Source organism: Dromaius novaehollandiae, chromosome 3 (genome assembly GCF_036370855.1).
Source record: "Dromaius novaehollandiae isolate bDroNov1 chromosome 3, bDroNov1.hap1, whole genome shotgun sequence".
Classification (NCBI taxonomy): Eukaryota; Metazoa; Chordata; class Aves; order Casuariiformes; family Dromaiidae; genus Dromaius; species Dromaius novaehollandiae.
In genome coordinates this window covers 120,877,648-120,899,248 of record NC_088100.1, presented here as the reverse complement: position 1 = coordinate 120,899,248, position 21,601 = coordinate 120,877,648, and the positions used below count along the sequence as shown (strand labels likewise).

The 21,601-nt window shown below is 42.2% G+C and overlaps 1 long non-coding RNA gene across 1 annotated transcript; it reads left to right on the top strand.

Annotated features, from left to right (window-relative positions):
• The first annotated feature begins 15,456 nt into the window (after positions 1-15,456).
• On the top strand, positions 15,457-17,731 carry LOC135327959 (uncharacterized). The gene is made up of 2 exons (XR_010388645.1): positions 15,457-15,569; positions 15,872-17,731. It is a non-coding gene; the product is annotated as an uncharacterized LOC135327959 (long non-coding RNA).
• The last annotated feature ends 3,870 nt before the right edge of the window (positions 17,732-21,601 follow it).

The window sequence follows — 21,601 nt, the reverse complement described above, 5'->3', positions numbered from 1 at the left end:
AAATTTCAGAAATATTCTATATGTCTACTTAAGGTTAACTGAAGACAGTTTGTAAGTTGTCCCTGCATGAAAAGAATCAGTTATTTGCCCAGCAATGGTAATTGCCTATTCCGTAAAGCGCTTCGATAACATAATGAGTGTGGAGGCCTTTACAAAACGCCTGTGTTTCTGTGATGAAAGACCTACTGATTTTTTCCAGCTAATGGAGATTTGTCACTAGCTCAGATGAAAACAATATGTGCTTTTAGATATAAAAATGTCCTTGGTCTGTGTATGGTGTAGCACCCTCCTTCCGTTTCCTGCCAAAAGTCACCTGGGCTGTGGGAGGTTAGAAGAGCAGAGCCCTGAACCTGCTTTTCCCTCAGTGGAACAAAAAGCTGTTTAAAAAGTAGTACGAATGATGCACAGGAGGCATAAATCAGGTGTGTATCTTCTATTAAAGTGGATATACAATACTCTTATATAATCTGTGTTTTGTAGTTGGAAAACCTTGGAGAGGCTTGGAGACAGAAGACGCTAAGTGCTCTTAACTGAAAGCTGGTTTCCATCCACACACAAAGCATCAGTTAAAGAAACTCCATACAAGGATTGGGGAGAATGGCGAAGCCCGCTTTTAGGATGGGTTTATTTTTATCTTTTTTGGAAGACTTTATCATCCCATTTTTTATATCTCCCACCAATGAAAGTTCAGAATGACTGAAATAGCACAGTGTGTTGGAGTGAAGTTTTCCCCAGGAGACTGATTTTGTTTTATTATTGCTGAAGAGAGCAGGAATTTATTAAGCCTAGAAAAGTGGAGGAATTGGTACTTTCCTGCCAAGGTAGATGAATTCCCAAGCTGTTCCAATCACTCCTGAGAAGTTCTTTTACTGACTTTCCCGTGTGGTGGGAAAGGCCCTATTTTGTCTATATTATCAGCTGAAAAATAAAACAACCAAACTCAAAATGGGGGAGGAGAGGGGAAACTTGCTCAAAAATATATTTAAAGACATTAGCGTTCCTGTAGAGCAGTTTGTTTGGTGAGAAATGGATCTCTTGCTACAAGCTCCAGTTTAAACTGGCTGACCCAGAAGGAAGAAAGTGCCTGGGAAAGAAGCAAAAGCAAATAAATAAAAAGTAAAAAGCAAATAAAAAATAGGATTTGTCTTTCCCACTTTTAAAATTGTGTGGGTATGATGGGATTTTTCTGTCCTACCTCTCAGGGAGCCAAATGCTTTATGTTTGTGCATACCGTGTAGCAAAGGGCACAATGACAGTCTGTTATGTAGCAGAGTGTGTATTCTCCTTTCTCCCTGACTGCTGCATAGTAATGATACAAAAGTTAATTAAATCAGACAGTCAGTGTTTACCACTGGTTTAGATAAAGGAAGTTTCCGAGGGTCAGCGGCCCTCAGTCAGAGAGCAGCTATCTGGATAGCTCGGTGTCTAGTCTCACTCACAGCTATGGCTCACTCCACCACTTCCACTTTTTGCTCTTCCTCCCCTTTCCTGTGCTTTCATGCTTGTCCTCCTTCTTTTGCTTCCTTGACTACCGTCTCCTTCGTTCAGCTGTTTGATCCCGCAGGTTCTTACACCTATCTCCTGCAGCTTCTGTTGAAACAACTTGCATCTGTAGTGATGGTGATGATGATTATGGGGAAGGTAGAGCAAGATAACCAGATACTGAGTGAAATATCTCCTTTGGAACATAAAGAATTGAAGAATTTGCTCAGCTGTCAAAATTGGGCAGTCTTGACCTTGACTAAACTCAGAAATTTCTTCTAGATTTGAAATACCTCAGACTTAAGTAATTTCCTCTTTCCTCACCAAATGGATCTTCTGTTTTGTCAAAAACACTGAAGGGACTGTTTGGTCGTATTCAGATCTCAGGAAAGTTAAAGCTTTGTTAATATCAGAGAGGATGGACTCTGTTTGGTGATGCTTGCACTACATTCAAGAGGTTGGCAAGTCCCGGTATGCCTGCACTGGTTTTAAATTGCCTTGCTTGGATGCAGTGACAGGCGAATTGAGGCTTGGCAAGAGGTTCGCTGGGAGCTGCAGAGCCTTCTGGCTAAGTACCGTTCACCCTTGCAGAGAGATCCACACTGACATGGTCAGCCCCAAACCAGCTGCAGCAGGGGTATCTGTCTGATGTGCAGTCATGCCTTTGAGTGGCAGTGATCTGCAGAGTTCACAGAGTTGGCATCTCAACAGAAAAGCTGACTGGTGTCCTACCCATTGGGACACCTCATTTCCCTCTTTGCAATGAGGAAAGAATTACTGAGGTGGTAATAAATAGGTGGAGATGGAAAAAACAGCCATAGCGGGGAACGGCAGCTCTGTGTTTCTCCAGAGACTAAATTTTCAATTGCAAGGAGCTGGTTAATATACAGAAAACTTGTATAAATTAGGCACTTAGTTCTATGTTATTTGAAGGTACTTGAAGTCACATGATTTTTCTTGTCTGCATGAGCAGGAGTGAGGAATTATGAAAGGAGGATAGACACAATCGTGACTGACTTTACAGTGATTTCAGGAGATGCTGCTAGGCCAGTGGTAATGTTATCCCCTTAGGCAGTGGGAACTGGGGGGAAAGAACAGCTCCCAGAGTTACCTTCCCTCTCCGGGTTCCTGTTACACCAGCACTGCAGGGTATCACCTCTCCCGGAGGACTGTCCTGTGCAAGTGCATTCAAGCACAGAGAAAATTTTCCCGTCTAGTCCTTACACTGAATGCAGATTTTGTTGGGGGGAAAGTGTTGCTGTAAGTTTTCACTGCGCTGCTCTTTATTAGGTTTGGTTCTCTGCCCAGTGGATATAGCTCTGTTCCATATAAAACCTATTACAGAAACAAAAGGGAGCTGATAGCAATTATTGCTCGAGGTTTCAGTGGTCCTTCACCTCCACCCAGCTGAGCAGTGGCTAATTTCTAGAAGTTGTTTGGAATTTAGGCAAATTTCTACCAGAATAATGCACGAGCCCATTTCAATATGTGAATGTACAGGAAGGTAGGAATATATGTCTCTGCTACCTTGTGGATGAGATGGGAAATAAGGTTGCATCTGCTTTACTCTAGAATTTTTTTCCTATATTCTACAGCCTTAAGCCAGAACAGACCTTTTTTCCCTTTCAGAGTGATGTAAGATGAAAGAGGGGAGCTTATAAACCACATTCTCACTGTTTTTTAATACAAATTCTTGAAAATGACCAGAAGAACCTCTAAAAGTCAGATTAATTTGAAGTAAAAGGAGACTAGACAACACAAGAAGCCATTGCTGCATCTGTCATGGCAGGTAGAGGTGAAAATAACCCCCAAGGCTCTCCATTGTACATCTGTAGACGCCAGGGAGATATTTGATATGTAGGAGTCCAGGAAGGTAACATCTAGGAGAAGGCCTCTTGTCCCTGTGCAACAAACCTCTTGCCGGAAGCTCTCAGAGCCACCTTATAGAAACCATGAGCACACCTATGTCTCCCGGGGTCTGCTGGGTGTCCTGGAGGTGCATGGTAGTGTCCCCTTAAACAGCAAAGAAGGTGTGTCAGGACCAAGAATAGGGCTGAAGGATAAGCATTTGCAATGGAAGAGATTCATACTCCCAGTGAATGCTGCATTTCCAAGGAAATTTTCCATTAGAAAGAATCCAATCAATTTCCTATTATAAAGAATCCAGTCAATATTTTTGCTTATTGCCAGCAACCCTTGTGTTTGCTGGGAGGAGCCTTGGTAAGGTGCTGCTCTAATTCTTAATTCATTTTCAAAAGCAACATGCTTTAAGATAGATATCTCTAAAATAGACATGGGACCAAACTGGAGTTTTGTATCTTCTTAACTCCCAGAATTAAGGGTGGATTTGTTTTGGCATGTCTGCCCAGATTTGAACTTGTTTAGAACTCACAATGGGCTTATTCAAATAATAATAAAAAAAAACATCCAGGGGCCTCTTTTTGCTTGTTTTTTTGGATGTAGTCCAAAATGGCAGAGCTTTTGCAAGACCAGACTGCCTCCAAATGAGCTTACAAGATTTCCACTGTTAGGGCTGAATGTTGGCACAGTTGTTCATAGGATGCTTGTGCTGACTGACCCAGTCCTTAGTCTGGCTCCAGACTGAGACCTGAGCCCCTAAATTTTAACCTGATGCAATTCTAGACAGAAATTGGTATGTAATGCTTTTGGCCAATTTTTAACATTTTAAAATCTTACTTCATTTTCAACAAAACTATGCCACAGGCCTTCATTTAGCAGCGACTTATAGACATGTGTCGTAGTTGCATTAATTAATCCTTTTAAGCGTCCCTTTACATCCAGGTTTTGGCGTTTGTGCTTTCTCATCTATGTTCATGCTAAGACACCTGTGAAAAGAATAGGGTATGAAGATGACAGCAAAATAGAAAATGATACCTTATATTTGTCCTCTGCTAGAGGTGAAGGGATCAACAGGACTCTTGCAGTGATTTCACAGTCAAAGCCAGCAATGAATTTTGGTTTGTGCTTGGGTGTGCTTCTTTCTGTGCCTTCCCCCCTTCATTATTCTCCTTCCTACCAATTTTGCTAAAGCATCAAGATGAGCGTTTTTCCAGCGGTTGTTCAGACTTGCCTGAGCTGTGCGGTGGCACACTCCTGCCCACACAGCCATCGGGGCATGGGCTCCCTTGCGTGCCTCTCCACTTAGCCTTTCTCTCACGTGCAGCCCCCATCACCTTGCCCCAGTATTTCAATATTATGGAGTAGATTTCCATCCAGCAGCAGCCCCGAGCTCCCTCGTGGCACAGAGCCCCTGCCCGGCTGGGACAACCCGTCAGCCTGGCAGAGCCCTGGGCTCCAGCCTTCGCGGGATATGTGAGCATCCTTTGCCCACAAGATGCATGTATACAATAAAGGAGGATACACTGACACCCTACTCCTTTCTCACTCTTACCATCTTTTTCCTCCCCGGACACCTAGTACAAAGGAGGCAAAAGTCTGTAATTGTGTTCTTCATATTATTAAAGAAAAAAATGCAGTAATAGTTTATAGAGAAAACTGCTATCTGATGGCAGTTAACCAGGCAGTATATTGTCCGTGAGCTGAAGCACCTTTCCGTATAGGCTAGATAGCTTCTGGGTAAATAATGCATTTTTTGAAAGTTGCTATTATTTGTATTACATGTTCCTAAAACTCCTGACAGAGACCCTATTGTTTCGGGAATTAGTCCAGACACATAATAAGGGGTAATCCTTCTAGGGGTGATTTATGGGCAAAAGAACCACCAGTGGCAGCCTTTGGGTGAAGAAAAGAGGTTTAGATATGTACAGAAAGTTATTCACTCAGTGTTGCTGGGGCCTATCATTAATACTTGGTGTGTGGTATTTTGTTGCATGTAACATTTCTTTTTCTAGGTTTGGGAGCATAGACATCAAAATGGTTTTGCTGGTAAAATCAGACATAGTTGTGGTATTAGGAATTATTCTAGACGTAGTTAAATCTTGTTGTAGTAGTACTCGCTTACTGCAATACACATCTGTGACTGCTACATGCCACAGAGGGCAAACAACCAAGAATGGCTTTTCCTTAAAGTGAGCATGGAGAGACTCCCATAGGAAATGTCTTTGTTTTGTTTTTTTGAACATGTGTATGGCATAGGAAGGGAATATGTGGAAGAATGATAACAAGAGAGAGCATGTCTGTGAGAGAGATAAGATTGAAAAGGGCTGGTAAGCAAAAGTGCTCAAAGTTGAGTCCGTGTCTGCAAAACTGTGCAGCCTTTAGAAAAGGCAGTGCTTGTTTAGTTGTGTGACTGGGGATGGAGCTCCTGGAAAATCCAGCCCTCAAAATTATTAAAATGGAAATATAAGCTCAGTTTTTAAAAATCCCTTAATAACAATTCTCCTTTCCCTGTGTTAAAAGCTTGAAAAGAAATACAGCCTTCCTGGCTACGGATTTTTTTTTCTGTTTTATAAAGAAACAATGTCTAACCCTGCTTTTCCAGTGATTTATACATGAGCCCCATCTCGTGCATTCCCTCCAAAACATCTCACTGTCTCTGACAGCAAAGGAGTTTTCCAAATGTTCTGACTGTGTAATCTTCATCTACGACCAAAATGGGTGACTATGACTGGCTGAATGACCAGCCGGCTTTTGAACTACGATATACATAAATATTTGTGAACTACAATATATATAAATATTTGTGTGTTTGTGTATGTGTGTGTGTTTGTGTGCGTGCTCATATATATATATATATATTTGTGTATATACTATTGAGTAACAGGCAGGCTAGATCAAAGGGAGACATTTACCAGGTATTTGTAATTGCAATGCTAATAGAGGTTAATCATGGAAAGCAGAGCAGAATGGTTGATGTCTTCCCAGTTATAAAAGATACACATACATATGTATATACACACACACATATATGTTATATTTTTATATAACATACACACATGTATTTTATAATATATATATTTTATACATATATATACACATACACACATGTATCTTATAATTGGGAAGACATCAACCATTCTGCTCTGCTTTCCATGATTAACCTCTATTAGCATTGCAATTACAAATACCTGGTAAATGTCTCCCTTTGATCTAGCCTGCCTGTCACTCAATAGTCTTTTAAACACCAGCTTTCCTCTCTCTTTCTTGACATTTGTCATTGTCTTCCTTGTGAATGCCTTCCTTGCTGTTCTCAAAAGCTGGCCAGAGAGCACTAGGAGGGTAGACTGCAGTATCAAGTACCACGCTTGAGGCTCAGAGGCAGCTGCCATGTTCTAAAAGGTCTCTTTATTCTTTGCAGCCACAGCTTTGCAACTACCCGAATAACAAATATTCACTTCCCTCCCCTTTATCTTTCAGAGAAAAAAATCCCCCAGAATAACAATAAGTTCTTCCCTCTTTCCAGCCTAGCCCAGTGTACATTAATACACCTTGTAATTGCTTGTCTCTGTTGGTTTTAGTCCTTTGCCCTTTTTTCTCCTTCTTTTTGTACTTCAGCTTCATCATTGATCCTATTCACTCTATTCCCAGTGCTGAAACCTAAGTCCCAAATGCAAGCAAAAAATACTCAGCCATTCATGACAAATTGAATGGCTCAATTTAAAGGGGAAGATAGCACCTCATCTACTGTTACTATTCACTACAATAATCTCCATCACTCGTTCACTGGAGAAACCAGCACGTCTTGGGTTCAAGTACAGACTATGCTGATGATCTGTGGCTTGAAAGGACTAGAAGGAGCGTTGTGTGTGACGGGGGGGTCACCTTTCTGCCTTTGAAGGCTGTTATGTATTCACAACAATACAATGGTCAACACTACTAAAAGCCCGGGAATGCTATTCTGTTCATCCCTGCCCTGGCACCATCCCAAGCAACTTGCAGCCACATCCCAAGAAATAAGTCAAGAAGGCTAAAATAGGGCCAGATCCTGAGTGTAAACACTTCTGATACAGGATCAGTGAAGATTTGGGAGCCAAAGCAAACTTCAGCATTTTAGCAAATGCTCCCCCAAGGACAGCCTTGCTGGACGGTGGGTGGACATGTCCCGCTGGCCTCCCGGGAGCTGCTGCTGTCTCTGCCTTTGGAGACTGACCTGCATAAGGAAGGCCCAGGCTGGCCACGGTGGTGCCCGGCTGGTGTGCTCGCGGGGGCTCCTCGCCAGCTGATGCAGGGAGAGCTGGTACACACACGCGTGTGTTTTTTCGATCTGCTTCTGTGCAGCAGAACGCACAGGGTGTCAGTGTTTCCCAGGCTGATCAAAACTTCTTTGTCAACATTTGCTGTTGTTGGGTAACTGGCTTTTCGACAAAGATGTTCACAGGAAAAAGCCCGAGCTCCTTGAACACCCTTTTCTTAAACTTTTCATGAGGTGGGTGAAAACCTCAGAAAGTTTTCTCTGAAAACTGAAAAAAAAGCCATTTATTGGTACCTTTAGTCCAAAAGGATCTGAATCTGGCATTCCTCCACTGAAAATGGTCTCCTTCTGGCATATTTTAACTGAATATTTTTAGTCAATGATAACATTCTTCCACTTTTTTCTTCTTAGCAAAAGTTAAAATATTCCATTCTTTTATGTATCCTTTATGCAGCCACATAATCCAAGCATTTTGGTTTTGTTTTTCCCTACTAACTTCATTAGCTACAGCGTTGGGGACTATAAATCTCAATTCTGCTGCATTTTTGTCAGCAATGTGACTGTGCTGCATTAACAGAAAGTGGGCACAGAGCAGAGATAAAATTAGGTTGGATACAAATAGCAGTGCAGTAGACTGAGTTCCTGAACTGCAGTCCATTGCAAGGACTGCTCTTTCACATCAGCGTGGCCGACAGTGAAGAATCAGGTTTGCTGTGTCTGTGCTCTGTGGAGGTACGGCTAGTTCGTTATTCCCATTACGGAAGCTCATGCCTTGGCCAGGTAAATTCCAGGCTTTCTCCAGGACCAGCTGTGTGCAGCTATCTGACTGACAGATGTTTTGTTCTGCCTAGGAAAATTAGGAAGATGAGAAGTGCATTGCAGATCATATCCCTGGTTTTTAGGTGATAACGTCTGTCCACATCTGCTGATAGGCCACTAATAGGATACCATTTATGGAACAAATCTGGGTAGCCAGAAGACCTTTTTTTGGCTACCAGGTATTTTCCTGGCCTTTCCCAAAAGACAAGCAGATTATTAGACGACAAATCTGCCCGCCAGTTACACGATCATAACTCCTGCCAAAATGAATGTAACGACGGTTATTGCAAAGAACGAACGATGAAACAACGGTGTCCCAGAGCAGAAATAAAGGCTAGCACAGACCAAGGCTGACGTCGGGGCCGTCTGTGCGGATGCCTGGCTCCAGCAGCCTTGGCCTCCCCTCCTCTTTGGAAAGCAGCATTCAAGCCGCTGGCGGCTGGAGGGTCCTGTAGGGACGAGAGGAGGTTCAAGAGCCTCTATTACAGCATTACTGCTCTGAGGCTCAGCAGCAGAAACTCATTTTATGAAGTTTTTTTTAATGCTATCACTCTCCAGACTTCTCGAAGGGCCAGCTTTCATTTTTTGGCTCTCTGCGTGAGAAAAACAGTTGAGAAAGACTTTGAACTCTTAACTCCTTGCCGAATGTGATCAGGGAATCCTGGAGGAGATTGACAGTCAAACAACCAGTTAAAGGAGGAAAACGGTAATTTAAAGGTCTGTTTGCCCTGGAGGTGTCTTCTAAGGCTTGTCTTTGCCTGGTTTCAACACAGCATAGGAATAGTCTTTTTCAAGGTACTTAACTACCACCAGCCAAAATGAGGAAATGATACTCTGTGGGAAAAATATATAAACATATATTAACTAAACTTTTTTAAAGATTCAGGAATTTGACTTTCGGGTTATGACCAGTTCTTGTTTTCTATGAGACAATCTTATCCTCTGCATCTCAGCACAATTATTCTCTATTTTGTGTAATTCAGACTGTCATCTGAAATGTCAGCCAAATGGGAGCAAGAGGTGTATGTGTCTGTACAGACCTCACCACTGCAATCCTTAGTTTTTTGGTTAAAAATCAGGTCTGAATGCCAAATCACAAAATTATAATACACTATTCAAAAGCATTGCTGTCTTTTTATTGTTTCCTGTTTTCAAGCTTGTAGGATACTTGGACACTCGTCATGTTTGCAAACATTTTTGTATGATTGCGAGGGCTGGAAATGTATTTACGTATTTATTGCATATTTATTGGATATTTATTGCAATCATAGCTAAGATTTTTAACCACTCATGTGCCTCTGTCAGGTCAGATATATGTACAACAGCAGCTATTGGGAGTCATAATAAAATCCTGAGACATAATGCCATTGATATATTAAAGGCTAACAGAAGGATTAACATTTTCATTTTTGGTTACTACAAACTCATTTTTTTCTTGAAAACGTCATTTTTTCCCCTTAGTTCAGAACTGAGATTAAATTAATGTAGCCCCTTTGAAAATAGCTGACTTGCTATTCCTATCTAAAGATGCTGAGGCTGTGAGCCAAACCATTTATACTGAATTACAGAAGATACACCTCAACACTAAGCCCTGTTTCATGTGGCAGCTCTGTGAAAAACAGGAGGAGAAAGGTTGCATTTTGAAGGAGATGACCAAATTTCTTTTGATCTGTTTTAAGAGTACAGAGCTTGGTCTAAAGGCCATCCTCAGGCATTGCAGACATGACCAATGAAATACTGCTTCAAAGGGTGTAAAAGATAAAATTATAGCATTGCTTCATCTCTCTGTACACTGAGTTATGCAGGAATGGTTTGCTAAAACTCACTTTATGTCATCTTTAAATTAAAAATAAATGCAAAGAACTGACTATTTAGCAAGCTCATTAAGGAATTTATTTGGGGCAATTCCTGTGTATGCTGTGCTTTCTCTTGAGCTCTTTTTGAACTTTAGACAGGGTTTTAGAAATTCTTAAATGTTGAGGCAAAAAAGCCTGGAATGACTCTCTCTCCTAGTCCATGGGGCTGGTTTCAAGGCCCACACATAACATTTACCACAACTGTTGCACTGGACCCATTGCTTTGTGGTGGAAGTGATGCCTATCTTTTAGGAAGAGATCCAGCTTGACAGGTAGGATCCAACTGATGCAGATTGAAAAGCATCCCTCATGGTCTGTTCTCATTTGCTTATATACAGAGCTGTTAACATCCAGCTAAATTGGCTCTTTGAGCATTAAGATGCATTATCATTGTACCTAAATAAAGGTGTTGATGTTACAGTGCTGCTAAGCTACCAAGGCTTCCTCCTTCACAGAGAAGAAAGTTATTGCACCTGGAAGATTCTACTCATCTGAATATTAAAGCAGATCTGTACATAAAAGCATTGGGAAGAATTCCCATAGTTTATAATGAAACTCTTCTTGCAACCCATAGTTACATGTTTCTCCACATGGCCACCATCAGTTTTATATCATCAAGAGATTACTTTCCTTAGAAATCGTTACACATTGTCTTCTATAGTGGGTTAAACATGTGTTGGAATAGCTGCTTTGACAACTTTAGTTTTAGAAAATTCTGGTACTTCTCATCTACAAAATCTTTCCTGTTACTGTCGCCATCCATTTCTGCACAGTGGTTTGGTCTAATAACTCCCAATATGTAGCATTCATTGGGCCTCAAGGAGCTGCAGCAAGTTGGTTTCACACACTGTGCCTTTTATAGAGCAAAAGCTAGGGGCTCAGCTGGTGTGTACTGAATTAGAAACAATTAGAAATGATTTAATTGAAGTCAGCAGAGCTACCTTGACTTACCACATATGAAAACCCAGTGTTGATTGTGCAGCACTTGCAGTTAACAGGGCTCAACTGCTGATTATGACTCATGTGCAGACTGGGAAAACAGGGAATTTCTAAACAACATCCTTTTTGTGTTGCAAGCAGGTCAAATGCTGTCCTATTTTTATGATCCAACAGGGGGATGGAGTATAGGAGCATACAAAAGCCCCCAGAAAGAGTTATTGTTGAGGTCACATTTTCATACCCACATTATTGAACTCTACCTTTGGAAGACAAAAGAGCGGGTGATGTCCTAACATGCCGCTGTTGCTTAATGGTTGTGTTGTCGGGCTGAAGAGGGCGGAGTGGTGAGTTGCTTAACAGTTCTACATTTTCCCATGGTATAATACTGGTGATATGGTTAGCTATAATTAAAGGGTTATATAAATAAGCCATTGGGAAACAAATTAATTTATTTCCTTGGTGGGGCTGGTTATGTAATTTGGGGCTTAGACGTTCATCTGCTTTCTCTTTGAAGCATGCAGCCCCCCCAGACCTAGCCCTCCCCTCCCAATTGTTTTAAAATAATTTCAAAACATGTCAAAGGAATGCAGATGTTAAGTGTGCTGCAGCTTGAACTTCCTTGAAGCAGCAATGCCCTTAATGAGAAAAAGCTGGAGAGCAGAGTGAGACCTGGCTTGTAAACCAGTTTTATGATATGTTTATTACTTTATCAGAAAAGGCCTTCAAACAGACAGAGAGAAGTATCGCATGACAAGTCAGAGTTGTCTGTGCCAGGAGGCCATATATATATGTGTGTGTGTGTGTTTGTATGTGTTTATATATATGCGTATATACTCAAAATTGGCACCCCCTGATCCCCTTTGGCCTTGCAGGCAGTGGATGAGGCAGTGACCCAGATCTCATTTTGGGCAGCTTTCCTGATTTCTGTGGTGCTTGGTCTTTCTACTTACTCAGGGTCTAGCCCAGTCCTGGGGATGGCAGAAGGCAGGGAAAGCTGGTACTTAGGTCAGTCAGAGCACTTACTCTTTTCCAAGGAGATAGTAAGATGTCATTAAAAGTCTGGCTTGAAAAAACAAAACATAATACTAAGTTTTCCTCTCATGAGCTCTCATCCCTGTTTCTTTTATGAGCTTATAAGTAACATCATTAAGCTATATCCCAATTTGTGAAAACATCTTTATTTAATTGTGTAATATTTTTTGCATTCTATTTCCTAGAAATGTAAAGCCTTAAGCGTGAGAAATTTAAAAACAAATTCGCAAAGTTTAATTTTGCACACAAAACTGTAGTATAGAAAACAAACAATTTCCATGTATGCTATTTGTACTAAAGGCTATATTAGTTTCCTGTAATAGACACCACTCTGATTTCACAAGGAAAAAAATTGAAGAAAAAGTAGCCTTAGTATTTTTTGACATGAAGCACACAGTTACACTCCAGGCCTCAGCTGTTAGATTCAAACAAGGTTCGGCCAGCCGAAGGGAAGCATACTTCTGCAAAATTTCTGGTGTTGAATGAAAAGAAACAAAGCATGAGATTAGTTGTGGATCATGCTAGTCACACCTTTTCCTCCTCAGACGGATACACCATGTGTCAAAAGATCTCAGGCCTAATCTCTTGGACCTGAGATTTGTGGAGGAGCGTACTGATGAAGGGGGAAAGGTGGTGCTGGTTTCTTTTCATTTTAGAAGATTGTGAGGTTTCCTAGTTTCATGATAATTCCCGGTCTCAGTTGGCTACAGTAATTTCCTTTTAAGCTTTTGCTTAACGTAGTGCATTAACTTCACAGCGTGTGCCTGAAGAATGAGCACCAACCAAAACTGCTGATCATGTTTGTCTTACACTACAGGGAAGCTACTGATCAAAGCAACGTATATTTTAATCAAAACTCTTCCCAAAGTGGCAGCTTCCACTGCCAGCAAGCTGCCAGTGTGCCTCTGCTAGCATTGCAGAAAGAATAAAAAAACAGTCTTCCAGGCCTCACAATTAGCAATAGTCTGGAAGCCAATTTGAAGCCATCCAGCAGAGCTTCCCATCATTAAAGTGGATATCAAGTTGAAGTCTGGGATAAAGGTAGCTGGGACCCAGAGCATGTTTATCTCTCTCTTATAGATTTTGAAGGGACTGAGAGTAGATATTGGCTCTTAGGGTGTCTGTTATTTTAGCGTTTGGAAGAGTAACAGCTTTGATTTTCAAACCCTAATCGCAGACTGCAAAGAAGTGGAAATTATTGTAAAGGAGTAGGAGTTGCAGGAGTTTGCCTGTTGTTTGCAGGCAGCCTTGGCTTAGGCACCGTGCGTACAGGATAAGAGGTACGGCAGCTCACCCTTGTTTCTCCTGTGACTTTGTGTTACAGCCAGGCACACAACCGTCGTTTCTAAGCCTGGCAGTGTCCAGAAGGTGCCCTATGGCTAAAGCTGCGACAAGAGGAAGGAGGTTGCAGAGTGCATCTCTCCTTAGCGGCGAGCGACCTGTCAGGCAGCGCTGTACCAAGGGGCTCTCTGAGCCGCACGGCCATATGCTCTGCTCCCGCGCCCTCGTCCCAGGCCCACGCGGTTTTCCTGAGCCCTTCCCACCATACCAAGCCTCATGTCTCCCGAAACCTGCCCCTCTGGCTCCTGTCGCAGTTGGTACGCCCGGACCAAGAGGTCTCATGTCAGGCAGCAGCGCCGGCCAGCTGCTCTCAGCAGCGGAGATTTTTCAGCACGTTCATCCCAGCCCTCTCCCAAGGCTGAGCCTTAACCGCCTGATTGTTCCCCCATTTGGCCTCCCAATGGCATCACGGGGGTATGCAGAAAATTGGCAGAATGTCAGAAGTGGGATGAAAGTAATGAGAAGCGTTTAGGCACTTGAAGGGATCAGGCTGGGACTTGGGAGACCAGAAATGGTGGTTTTCTATAAAACTTACAAGTAAATTTAGACAAATTGCTCTAAACTTTCTGTCCTTGATGCTGGAAATTGTCTAAACATCTGCATTAATCCATTCCCCTTCAAGAAACTTAACTTTAATCATACTTAACTTCAATCATGTACTTGTGTCCCAATTACGCTAATGGCACTCAAGCGCATACTTGAGCGTTTTGCTGGTTAATGTTGTTTTTCGGAGCTGCCACTGCTGTGTCTCCCGTTTCCAGGGATGCTGTATTTCCCCTTGAGGAGCAGAGCAATCCCTGAAGTGGCTGAATAGGAACTGCAAGACCGTTTACATTTGTTAAATCTTGCTTGGTACTTTCAAGAAACAGGCCTTCTGCTGAGATCCAAGGGTCCCTCTTTTCCTCTTCTTTTCTTTTTTAAAATGTCATGTACAGAAAACAATTTTTAAATAAACCATTGATTTTTTTTTTTAAGCCTTTATGACTGGGCAACAGACTGTGGATCTTCAGTTGAAAAAATGAAGTGATATTTAAGTTACTGCTGCAAGGAAAAAAACTATCCCAAAATACCAATCTTTCACTCTTTATTTGCATTCTTGAAACTTAAAATGACTTTAATGTTTTTATTGAAAAACCTGGAAACTTACTGTTCTTTGTCTGAGACCTTATGGGTCAGATTTCAGTACAGGCTGAATGTTACTACTGGCTTTTGTACCTCTGAAGATGCTGCTGTGTTTGGACTCCACATGGCTCCTCTTTTATAAGAAGAATAGCATTATAAGTCATACCTGCGATGTGTTTTTCTATTTTTTATTGAGAATCTGCTTGCAAGGGAAGGGTCAAAAATATTTTGAGCAAAGTTATATTAGTTTACATAGCTGATTAAAACTCTAGGCTCTGTTTCTTTGCTGAAATAGTATCCACCACAATGGTCCACCTAATCCATAGGGTAAATGACCCTTTTGGCAGCCATATTGTTAAAACTGAGCCTCACACTGAGGTGAGAAAATAAACTGAAGACCCTTTGAGGAAATTTTTTGAAGACTGCATGTAAACTTAATATCTTTATTATTTCTTGCTGCAGCTGACTGGGTCTCAGGTTTTATATGTCTGTTGAAACAACAGCAGCAGCAAGTGAGCTGCTGCTGCTTCCTTGCTGTCTCACAGAAGCAGCTTGCTGGGCAGCGAACAGCAGTATGGGCTCTTTTGGCAATTCCCAATGAGAGTTGAACTTTTGATCTTCTGACCTTTGAAAGGGGGCAGTTTTTAAATGCAGAGCAAATATTGCACACCTATTAGCCACGGGCAGATGTGGCAGTGACACAGATGAGCCATTGCATTCCTGGGACATAATTATCATGTGCATCTCGTTGTGCAGGTGGCAGGCGACGCGAGAAAGGAAAGGCGATGCGCCCTCAGGAAACGGTAGCCATGCAAGATGGGTGGATCTCCATCAGCAGCAAGCCCTGTCTACTCTGTGGAGTGCAGGTAGGGCAAAATTGAAACAAGGCGAAAAGAAGCAGCTACTTATTCAAGCTGTCTGATAAGAGCTACTTTTAATGCACAGCAGAGCAGGGAACAACTGAGCACCGATTATTATTATTAAGTCTTCTGCTTCCTATGATGCTTGGCATTCCTTGATATGTATTGATGGCTCTGAATTGCTGTCATTCATTGTAGCATCAAAGTGTATGTAAATAGACTGACTGTTACCAGACTTGGTCATTCAAACATCCCCCTTTTTAACCAGCCCGTCTCCCTTTCTGATTAGGATAATGTTTTGCTTTCAGATGGTGCACCAGCGCAAGTCCACCAGCAAATGACGCTTGCTCTAGATTCACATCAGTCTCATCAGGATCCGCATGGAGTCAGTTGTGAGCCAGGTGTGACCACCACGGTTGCAAGACCTTGCATGAGTGAGAAGTGGACTCTGTGCAAGGAGATCTGCACAATGCAAATGCTGTCCTGATATGCCACAAGTGAAAAGAGCTCAGCGCCTAGTGAATATTGTTGTAGTGGAGATCTGACAGAAGTTGCCATATACTTTAGTTGACTTATACTCCTGTGGCAGGATCAGGTAAAAGACTGGGACCCAAGTCGTCAGTGGTTCTGAATGCCTTAATGTTTTGAAATCATTTTGCCACACCTAGTGAGCCACAAAAAGCTGAAAAAAGCTTTTGTCTTTATTTACTTGAATAGGTTATGGGTCTTCTCACTTTATTTACTTGCGCCTTCAGTCCCAGCCTGACCACACTGGTTTTGTGCTAAGGGGTGCCTAGAAAATGTAAAAGCATTAAGCAAGTATTAAACATTTCTTATTTCTACAGCAAGCCTATTTTCAAGTGATAATTTTAAATATCTGTTCTGTTTTGCTCTCCTCTAAATTTGCAGCAGAATTCCACACCAATTAAAACACTGATTTATTTAAAATATAACTAATAAGCTTTCTTTGTCCTCTCTCTCCTGCTGGAAAATCCCACCTGATCCCTAATTAACAAATTGATTTATTAAAAGTGTAACTAATGACCTCCCTTTGTCCTTTTCTTTGAGCTACAGAATCCCACCTGATCCCAAATTATCACATTGATTTATTTAAATTAATACATGCATTGCATAGTTTCTTTATTTTGCCCCTCACTGTATGCCTCAGGCATATGTTCCAAGTCAAGTGTTGAGGCTCTGATTTTACCACTCACAGAGCAAATACTTTAAGAAAAAAATACATGTTTAAAATGCCAGACTGTACCCTTATGTTTTTAATTATTCAAGTGTTCCTACTATTAAGATCAATATGAAGTCATGGATAGTAACTTGCAAGATGAACCTTGCAGATCCTATTCCAACAAATCACTTAAGCACATGTTTGTCTTCAAGCCTACTAGCATGAGTGGATCTCCGCAGGTCACTGTCACTGAGTATGTGCATGAAGTGCTTTGCTAAGTAAGCAGTGCCCTGAAGAGAAACCCCTTGTGTCCAGTGGTGTTTCTGCCACACACAGAATAGGCAGCCAAGCAGGATCAGCCAAAAAGAGGGGGAGCAGAGCGGGGCTTGCATGTCAGTGCTGATTCACCATGGTTTGGATCTCTTGCAAACAGCTTGCAGCAAGTCTTGCACAGTTTGGAAGTATGTCTGTGCGCGTGTGTATCAAGAGCTCTCAAATACCACGCATCAACAAGATCTGACCTTGGGCTTACACCGATTTGAATATATCTGCAGGCAGCATGAGCCCATTGCATCCTGGTATGTAAACACTGAGGTAGCCTTGGCCCTCTTCCCCATGGTGTTCTACAAAAACAAGCAGTGGGGTCGCTCGCTGCAGGCAATGCCTCCAGAAAGAGGGGCTGAAACATAATGGGCTGTTTTAGAAGATGTAAGACTGAAAAACATGGTCTCTGGCAATGAAAACAAGAGGTCACAGGTTACATGGATTTCCTCTGAGTACTGCACTGCAGTGAGAAGGACAGAGCACTACCGCAGGGTAGTGTGCCAGGCACAGGGCCTCTTCGCAGCAAGGTGCAAGTAGCAGGGCTCCATCGCTTGCTGATAGCTGCTCCAGCATGCATCTCCTTCTTCCTGTGACCTGGCTTTCCAGCATTACCTGTTCTCTGTGCAAAAAAAAAAAAAAAAAAAAAAAAAAAAAAAAAAGACAATTAGGCTGAATTAAAAAGTAAAGAAAGCCATCCCATAGCTTCCCTCAGAAATCTCAGCACAGTGTTGCCAAGACCTTTCCCAGTGAGGTTCCCTCTCTCCCCATCTTGATTCACCAGTGCTCAGTGGCTACGTATTCCTTCCTTGACAGATCCTGCCCCCAAGGCTGACAAGACCCCAAGGTGAGCACCAGTAACACCATGAGCTCTTGAACCTGTTTCTGACTACCCGGTGTAGGTCCACCACGCCAGTGATATACAAAGCACACACCCTTCGAAGGGACCAGAATGGGCCCCACCGCCTCCGCAAGGGAAAAATCTGCGCCAGTGTCTGGGATAAATGACCTGAGGTGTCTGCCTCCCGTACAGGAGGGCTCTCCAAACTTAAATTTTGTAGGACTATGTTAAAAGTCATGGTGCTCTAGCCTTCATTGAGAAAGGCTGTTGATGTCTGTGGGGCATTAATAGTCTCCATTTGTCTCCCAGTCCCTGCCTCAGGTTTCCAGAACAAAGCTGTAGTATGTCTGGCTCCATGACTTAATTGAATGGTAAGCCCTTCATTTCACTTGGCCAACCTCTCCTCTGGCTGCTGTCCTACTGGTAAGATCTCTTGGTTAGTGCTACTGGCCTGCTGCATAGCTCCCTCACCGTCTTCTAGATCCTCGAGGATTTATTTCTTTAACATTTGTAGCTGTACTCCTGTAAACAGTTGTGTCTCTTCCCACACACAGCAGGACCCCCCCCCCTGCCCCCGCACAGTTTAAATATAAATTAGTGACAAGAGAAAAGAGGAGCTGAAACAGCCAATTTTCACCTTACTTGCCACACTGCTTAGCACAGAATTAAAATGAGGTGCCTCATCTGCTCTAAACTAAGTGTGCAGAACAGTGGCATCTAGCTGCCCAATCTTTAAAATGTGTTTTTCCTAACCCCCATTGAAATGATGTGTTGCACATCATAGATCAGATGAGAGAGAAAACTGCGGTTTCCTTTTTCATATGGAGAATTTAGGCACCCGTCACATGTCTTACGCTGCTAAGGCTTAGCCCCCACCCGCCTGTGTGTTGGGGTGTGCTCGTCAAGTCTCCCAGGTAGCTCTTCCGACGGGTTGCTTTTTCTATGGAAAAAGTGGTGGAACAAGTCCTGCCTTTGATATGTACTAACCCAGCAGTTAGCAAACGCCGGACCTGTGGCTTCCTTGCCGCAGGGGTCCAACCCCACATCTCATACCAGGTTGTGGGTGGGCGAGGACCTGTCCCAGGTCCCTCTGAGCTGTGCCGCTCTGCTGGAAGAGGTGCGCAGAGCCAAAGGGTAATCGTGGGTGAGAAGGGATGCTGTCTGGGGAAGGAGATACAGGAGAGACCTCGTTTCAGTTCCTTCTCTCACACTGTTTCTGGGTTTTGTCCGAAGACGGTTATGTTTGCAATTTGTAACCTTTTTCTGGAGAAAGGGCCTTTCCTCTCCAAGTGGCCAGAGTCATTCCCCAATTCCTTTCACGTCACTGTGAACCCCCCTGTCCTCCTGTACAGCCCAAAAACTTCAGGAGAAAGAGTCTGGGTGCCATCCCCAAGAAAATCCTTCTACATAGCCAACAGGGACCCTCTCAGATGCTTGAATTTTCATGCCAACTTGTTTTGCTGGGTGTGGGATACTTGCGTCTGACATTGTGATGAACAAAGAAAAAATTACTCTTGATTAAAAAAAAAAAACCTGAAAAACATGAAAGAGACAGTTTCTATGAAAAATTCCATTTCATCAGTTCCCCCCCTCCCCAACTCCCATCAAAGAAAACATTTTGACCAGCCTCACTATATGGATTTCACAAAAACGAACTACACAGAAAATATAAAAGGAAACACGTCTGCCAGGCCAGTCACTCCAATTACTATCTTATTAATCTTAATTGACATTTCCTTGTTTGTCTGTTTCATTCTTCCTCATTGCAACTTTGCATAGGCCTTTTTCTCTGTTGCAGGTGAGAAGTCTGGAGAAGGGCCCTGTTTGCTACCTGACTAACCACATCATAGCGAAAGATTGTTTTGAGGGTATTTGATACTATAATATCAAAGAGAAAGTGTCCAAAGGAAGCCATAAGCAATAACCAGTAGCTTTACAGTAATGAAACCGTGAATTTCTTTTTACCTTTCCAGCAGCTCAGCTCCAAGAATACCATGTCCTTATCAGATGATTAGTTCCTTAACACTGAGCTCTTGTCTCAGCAATGGTCAGTATCTGATGCTTTGCTGGAGGGTACATCCCTACCCAATTGATAACATATATCTAGGTGATACTGTGAATCTCAGCAGGGCAAAAGAAAACTTTCTTCCCACTGCGGCGGTTTACAGCCCAAAGCTGTCTTTTTGCTCTTTCTGCTTAGCACTAGAGTTGGACAATTTTTGAGATTACCTTTTCTACATGAAAAATTGCTTCTTATCAAAACTGAGTTTTAACATATTTTCTGATTTTGCATGAAAAGTGGAAATAAAATCTTCAATTAGAGTTCATTTTAGTTAAAAAATGGTTCTGAAATGTAACTTTGTCCAATGGACCAAACCTCTCTGTGGATTTTCACAGGAAATACAATCTTCCACAGTTTAAATACGGGACGTATTTCAGCTTTTGTTGTTGGTTCAGCCTCCCTAGAAAAAGCCATTCACAATAAAAACATTAACAATAAAAAAAAAAAATTCTCAACCAGCTTATTTTACCCCAACAATACTACAACACCACCATACAAAATACACAAATATATTTCCAGCTCCCAAAGCTTACTCACTGAGAGACAGACACACCAGAACTCCTGAGACTGAAATTGCTCAAAGGCCTGGAGACATTTGGAAGAGGGAGTTCACCTCTGCTGAACAAATCCTTTATGTTACCACATCAGCAGTGATGAAAGCATGTAGGCAAAGCTGCTCTCAGCAAGTTAATAACACCCAGAAGTAGTGAGAAGCCTTGTCTGTTGTGCAGGTTACCTTTCTGGGTGCCTCCACTTTGTTTAATCAGGCAGCGTGTTGTTCTTGTCTCTGAAGGGGCTTTACTTCCCTGTTAACACTTTCTTTGAGCTCAGTGAAATTTTTCAGAATCTGAACAACATTCTCCCGGTTAGTAATTTAAATTGTTCCAAGCAGCTGCACTTGAAAACCATGGACAAAAATCAGTTTCACACACCTACTGGAAGCAGGGATAAAGACATGCTGTTTGCACTGGTAGAAGGAGTAATTTGTGCATCTTCAAAGGCTCCATGTTTGCCTCTTTTACATGTGTCGACTATACTTAGAAAGAGGTGTGTCAAAGCTGAAGCTACCTTTGGGAAACTAACCACAAGGTTTGCTTGGTAACAGTTTATTTGGATGGTTAACCTTTGTGATCTCTGCTCAAGGATTGCCTTCAAGGTCAGCTTTCTCTTTCACGTTTATTTCTTCGACTGCACAGATATTGGCATGAGCTCCCATCTCTGTGGTATCTGAATGATTAACAACATTCATAGGAAGTATTTTCATTTTCCACGTGGGGAATAGACCACAGTAGGCTGGATGACTTGCCCAAGGTTACATAGAATATGTATGGTGCAGCCAAGAATTGAGCTCTTAATTTCTTAAGTAAGTAGTGCATTTTCTAGTAAAATACCTTCCTGTAGTGGCAAGGTAATGGAAGAGAAAAGCCTTTGCTATTGCATGATTAAAAGATATGTTAGAAAATTACTAGAAATCAGTACATATATATATGCAGAATCCTTAATTTTCTGTGCTCATGTGCACCAGGACTGTAGACACACAATACCTATATCTGCATTACTCCTTTGGAGTAATGGTTCACAGAATCACAGAATAGTTGAGGTTGACAGGCACCTCTGGAGAACATCTGATCCTA